Here is a 6,000-nt window from a genome sequence, read left to right on the forward strand (position 1 = left end):
TATTATGAACAAGAGAACTCTTGATTATATAGATCCAGGTTTACACAATTAATTCATGCATACTCGAAGTGCCTGAAGTCTTGCTCTGCTGTTTTAGATATACCTCTGTTGTAACAGAAGAAACAAGGTTCTTGATCCCGAGATGAAGTGAAACAGATGAGTTTATTGCATGCAAGGAACAATAAAGCCGAAGTCTTGTTTCCCGCAAGAAACAACAAAACCGAAGTATTGTTCCCGTATTGTTACAAACTTTTGGGTTATATACAGTTTTCTTCTCCGTTTCTGACGTCACTCGGTCTGATGGTAAAGAGGGGGGTTCATGGTATTTGGCCAGTTTATGATGTTCTGGGCAAATGGTCAGTTTAACATTACACCCAGGGGGGTTCCTAGCTGGCATCTGCACTCCTTATCAGTTAACCCCCTTTCCTGCCATAAACCCCTGCTTGTGACTTGGAAGTCTAAACCCCCTACAGAAAAGATTAAATACAAACCCCCGTCTTCACATCTTTCTTCATTCCCCCCTTATAAAATATGGCATACGTCAGTGTAGCCTATTTTTATACATACAATGTCAGGGCAGATCTTTCCTTTCTTGGCGAACAGGTATGTATTGCCATGACATTGTTCGTTCCACGGTTATGGCAAGATGTGATACATGTTTTTGTGCACGTGATGATTACAATTACACATATAAACAATACTATTCCTACAAATAAACACTGTAAAAAAGTTCCGCCCCAGGCCCCAAACACAGACTTTACCCAAGATCCAATTCCCCAATTTTCAGTATAATAGTCCTGATATTTCTGTCCCTCATTGTAAATGTGTTGGGCCAGATCTGAGATGTGCTCAGAATTATCAGGGATATATGTGCAGCATTCAGTGCCAATTACTGCACAAGTTCCTCCTTGGGCCGCCAGTACATAATCTAAAGCTAGTCGGTTCTGCATGGCCACTGTTCTGAGGGCTACCATCTCATCATTAACAGCCTTCAGACTAGATGAGGTAGAATTTGCTAATTCTTCTAAAGTCGAAGCCATTTGAATTAACTCTCGACTCAGAAAGTTCATGCCGGCTTGTGGAAATATTATACCTAAATAATATTCCCAATCAGCCAATTTTCTTTGTGGTCTGTGGTTAGGTCCGAAGGGGGTGTGGGTTTGAACACGGATATGAGGAACCACATATCCTAAATAACATGAGCCAGACCACTGGGCTGGCAACCATGGGTAGGCTCGTTTTCCACAAATGAAATATGTTCCGTTTGGCGCTCCCCATGCCTCTGAAAATAAGAAACTTATACCGAATTGTGGGGTGTGCCGATCCCATCCTGGAATTTGGAAGGTAGAGGTGGATATATTTGCAGCGATGGTAAGGTTGCAACGACTCCATCCAACCAAGTGCAGACCATTAGTGTGCTGAAAGCATATGTTTCCCTCACGTTCCTTATTTAGAGTCAGGTATGGTGGTGTATGGCTTCTGTTATATTTAGGAGCGTAAGAGCCTGTGAAACTCGTGGGCTCTAAGCCTCGCTCCTGTAGATACTGTAATGTTGTGCAGGTTAAAGTCGTGTTATGGCAACCCCCATAGTTTGTCATATTAAAATCTCCTAAATTATCCCTCCAAATGATCATGCCTATGACTTCCTCGAGACGCCAAGGAATGGCCCCCATAGGAAGTCCTCCCTGTACATATTTGGGTAATGCGGCACACACCCAGCAGGCACTTTGGTTGGTTTTCTTAGCTGTCAGATAGGAGAGGCCTAAAAAGGAATTAATTCCATGTTCTCCTTTGTGGGAGAGATGATCATTAATCCCTGCGGAACATAGTTCTACAGCAACAATTATCATTATTGACAGAAATGTTTTCATTCTGGGTCCGGGGATGAGGCTCGTCGGCAGTGTGACGCGTGGATCCAGCGATCTTTTCCTTCCACTCGAACCGCAGACTCGGTTGTCAACAGGATCTGGTAGGGTCCGTCCCACCTGGGCTGGAGAACCTGTGAAGGAAATTTCCTGATCCACACCCACTCTCCTGGGATGAGGTCGTGCCCTCCTTCAGGTGGTGGTCCCCACGCCTCCAGGACCTGCTCACGGGCTCCTTGGGTGGCCTCTGTCAGCAACTTGCAATACTGTAACAGAGAATCAGTTAGTATACTCAAGCCTACTCTGTCATGTCCTGGAGAGTCACTCAGTCTCATGGGACGCCCCGTGATCACCTCAAACGGGCTCAGCCCCACTATTCGATTTGTCCCAGCCCGGATGCTGCACAGTACGGCGGGCAATGCATCCACCCAGGGGATCCCTCCCAAGTGGTACTTTGTCAATTTAGCTTTCAAAGTCCGGTTCACCCGTTCCACCATGCCGGAGGACTGCGGGTGATGAGGGCAATGCAAGTCCCATTTGATCCCTAGTAGGTCTGCCACCACCTGACACACTTTTCCAGTAAAATGTGTGCCCTGGTCTGAGTCTATGCGACACGGGAGTCCCCATCGGGGAATTACTTCTGTCACGAGATATTTGGCAGTTGTCTGCGCAGTCTCTCGTTTGACAGGGACAGCCTCCACCCATCTAGAAAACTGGTCCACCATCACTAGGAGGCCTGTTTTCCCTTTACAGGGTGGCAGTGAACAATAGTCTATTTGCCAGTGTCTAAAGGGCCCCTCGGGTGCAGGACGTCGAAGATTAGGAGCCCGAACCGGCGGTGCTCCAGAGGCTTTTTGGCACTCTCCACAGCGTTGTACCACATCAGCTGCGAAGGGTGTGAAGCCTGTGCCCACCCAGCTCTGAGCAAAGCGTCGAGTCATTTGGCTAACGCCTGGGTGCCCTGTGGAGTGTATTTGTTGTGCCAGGTAGGGCATTAGTTGCTTGGGACAGGCGGGTCTGCCCGTACGCTGGCACCTCCAGGTCCCATCCTTCTGCAGCCCCACATTGCGTTCCATCCAGGTCCATTTCTCAATCCTTGGAGCCTGGGCCTGGAGCTCGCTGAGCTGTTCCGTCCGGAGTGCCTGTATGTTCACTGTGCAAACTGAAATAATCTGAAGAGGTTTTTCTATAGCCCACTCCTCCCATTGCCCCAGGGCAGCTTGACGTGCTGTCCAGTCTGCTAGCTTATTGCCCCTGGCCTCGGGAGTGTCCTCTCTGCTGTGGCCCTTACATTTGACTACAGCTACCTGCTTTGGGAGTTGGAGAGCCGCAAGCAGCTCAGACACCAGATCTGCATTCTTTACCGGAGTGCCAGCAGAGGTTAAAAAATCCCTATTACTCCATAACCTTCCAAAATCATGGCATACTCCAAATGCGTATCGTGAGTCTGTGTATATTGTGGTGGTCTTGCCTTTTGCTAATTTACAGGCTTCCACCAAAGCTTTCAGTTCAGCTCGCTGTGCTGACGTGGGTACCTCAAATCTTCCCCCACATTGGATATCATGTTCTGTAGTCACAGCCCAACCCGCTTTCCTCTCCCCACTAGAATTTATGAATGAAGTTCCATCAGTGAAAAGGATGAGGTCTTCATTCCTTAGTGGTTGCTCGGCTATTTTGATGCCCTCATCTTCTCCCATTGCCCAAACATCACAGCTGTGTTCTAACATGTAGGCTTCTGATGGGTCAGGTAACAATGTGGCTGGATTTAGAGCTCCTTCACGTTCAATGGTAATATTTGGAGCCTCTAACAAGACCTGCCACTTGCTCCATCGTATCGCATTAACCTGACTGACCCGATTCAGGGACATGAGGGTGTGTACCGCATGTGGGCATCGAACAATCAGTTGTTGATCTAGCACTATGTTATTGACTGCCTGTACTGCTAGACAGACGGCCTGAACGGCTCGTAGACATGGTCCCCAGCCCCTGGCTACCTCGTCCAAGGATCCAGAGTAATACCCTACCGGGCGGTACCTACCCCCATGTTCCTGTGTTAGTACAGCTGTCCAAAATCCATTCTTTTCACTTACGTAGAGGTAGAATGGTTGATCTGTCTGAGGAAACCCCAATGCAGGAGCCTGTAACAGAGCTTGTTTTAAATCATTAAAAGCATGTTCAGCTTCAGGACTCCAAGCAATAGGATCAAGGGACCTCCCTCCCCCCTTTAATAGGTCTGTAAGTGGTTTGGCCCTTTCAGAAAAAGCATCAACCCAATTTCTATTGAAATTGCACAGACCCAGAAATGATCGGAGCTCTCTCACCGTATTGGGACTAGGGTGTGTTCGGATTGCCTGGGCCCGATCTTCTGTCAATTCCCTTTTTCCCTGACTAATCTTTTGTCCCAAGTAAATTACGGTGTCTAGGCATAACTGTGCTTTGCTATAACTAGCCTTGTGTCCTTTTTTAACCAAATGGTCGAGAATAATTTGGAGGTCCTTCTTGTGGGTTTCCTCGTCAGGAGACGCGATTAAAATATCATCCACATATTGGATAACGACGGAGGACACTTGAGGCAGCTCCCGGAGATGCCTCCGAAGTGCCATGTGATACACGGTGGGGCTGTTATGAAACCCCTGTGGTAACCTGGTCCAAGTATATTGTTCTCCATCTACAACAAAGGCGAACCAATCTTGTACCTCTGGGTGTAGAGGAACAGACCAGAACCCATTAGCCATGTCAATTACTGAAAACACCTGGTGCTCAGGGGTCAGTAGTTGAAAAATAGCAGAGGGGTCTGCTACTAAGGGGGTGAGACGGTTGATGTGTTGATTAGCTTTTGAGTAATCAACTGTGAATCGCCATGCTCCGCTGGCTTTCTTTACGGGCCATATTGGACTGTTGCTTGTACTATGTGTTTTTCGTACAATGCCTTGAGTCAATAGTTTTTGTATTACTGGTCGAACCCCTTCCTCCGCCTCTTTGTTGATTTTATATGGCTTTGTGTATGGCGGGGATTTCCCAGTAAATGTGGCGGGTTCCATATCCAGAAGCCCGCATTCGTCCTTATCCATAGTCCAAATTGGATGCCCTTTTAGTTCGTCTTTTTGGAGGGACCAGATGTTTACCTCCACCCTCTCTTCATGTACGGTTAATGTAACCCCTTGTAGGTATTTCAGAGCATCCCATCCCAACAGATCTGGGGTAGATCCTACCCACATGACAGCATTAAATGTTACCTCCCCATCTCCTAGTCTAATCTTGAGTTCTTGAGTTTCTCTGAGTGTTATTCTATTACCCCCTACACCAGTGGCCTCCAGCTCCTTCCCTGTGAACATGACACCACACCGTTTGGCTGACTGTTCAGATAAACACGATAATTGAGCCCCAGTGTCCCATAAAAGTGACATTTGAATCCCATTAATCGTGCATTGTAATTTGAGCTCTTTTTCACTCAGTTCCTGAGATAGGCGTAGGGAGGCCACTAGGGGGAGTCCTAGTTTAAAAGCTCCCTGATAGCGCGTTTGTCTGCTTCGCTCAGATCCTGTAATTGTGACAACAGGTTTGTTTGCCCCTCTCGATTCGAGGGATTGAAAGGGGGATCTCGGTATCTTCCAAACCTGCCCTCACTGGCTAATCGCTTTTTGCAATTCTTTTGCCAATGTCCGAAATTTTTACAATAATGGCACCGAGTTGTAATTTCGCTTTTTGGATTTAGTCGGGTGTCAGGGCCAGCTCCACCCTTCAGTATGGGGGGTGTCCACCCTGTTTGTATTGCCCGCACCTTAGCATACATATTTCTCTCGATTTGCCGTGCCATTTTAACTATTTCCTCAAATTGTTTAGTCGTATCCTGCCCTATTTCGGGCTCTTTTAACTGAAGGGCTTTGGCTATATCAGGCTTAAGACCGCCCAAATAAATTTGTTTAATTACAGCAGAGGCGTCGCTATTCACATCATCTTCGTCACTCAGTCCTGAGCATTCCAGCCAGAGTGTGACGAAGCGGTCAGTGAAGTCAGCCACATCCTCGCTTTCTTTTTGCTGACACGCAGATATCTTTTTCCAATCTGTCTTTGGTGGATAATTTTGTTTAAGCCATCGCCAAACCCATTCCCATCGCCCTCCCCTGCCGTTATC

Source organism: Lepisosteus platostomus, chromosome 5 (genome assembly GCF_059453375.1).
Source record: "Lepisosteus platostomus isolate fLepPlt1 chromosome 5, fLepPlt1.hap1, whole genome shotgun sequence".
Lineage (NCBI taxonomy): Eukaryota > Metazoa > Chordata > Actinopteri > Semionotiformes > Lepisosteidae > Lepisosteus > Lepisosteus platostomus.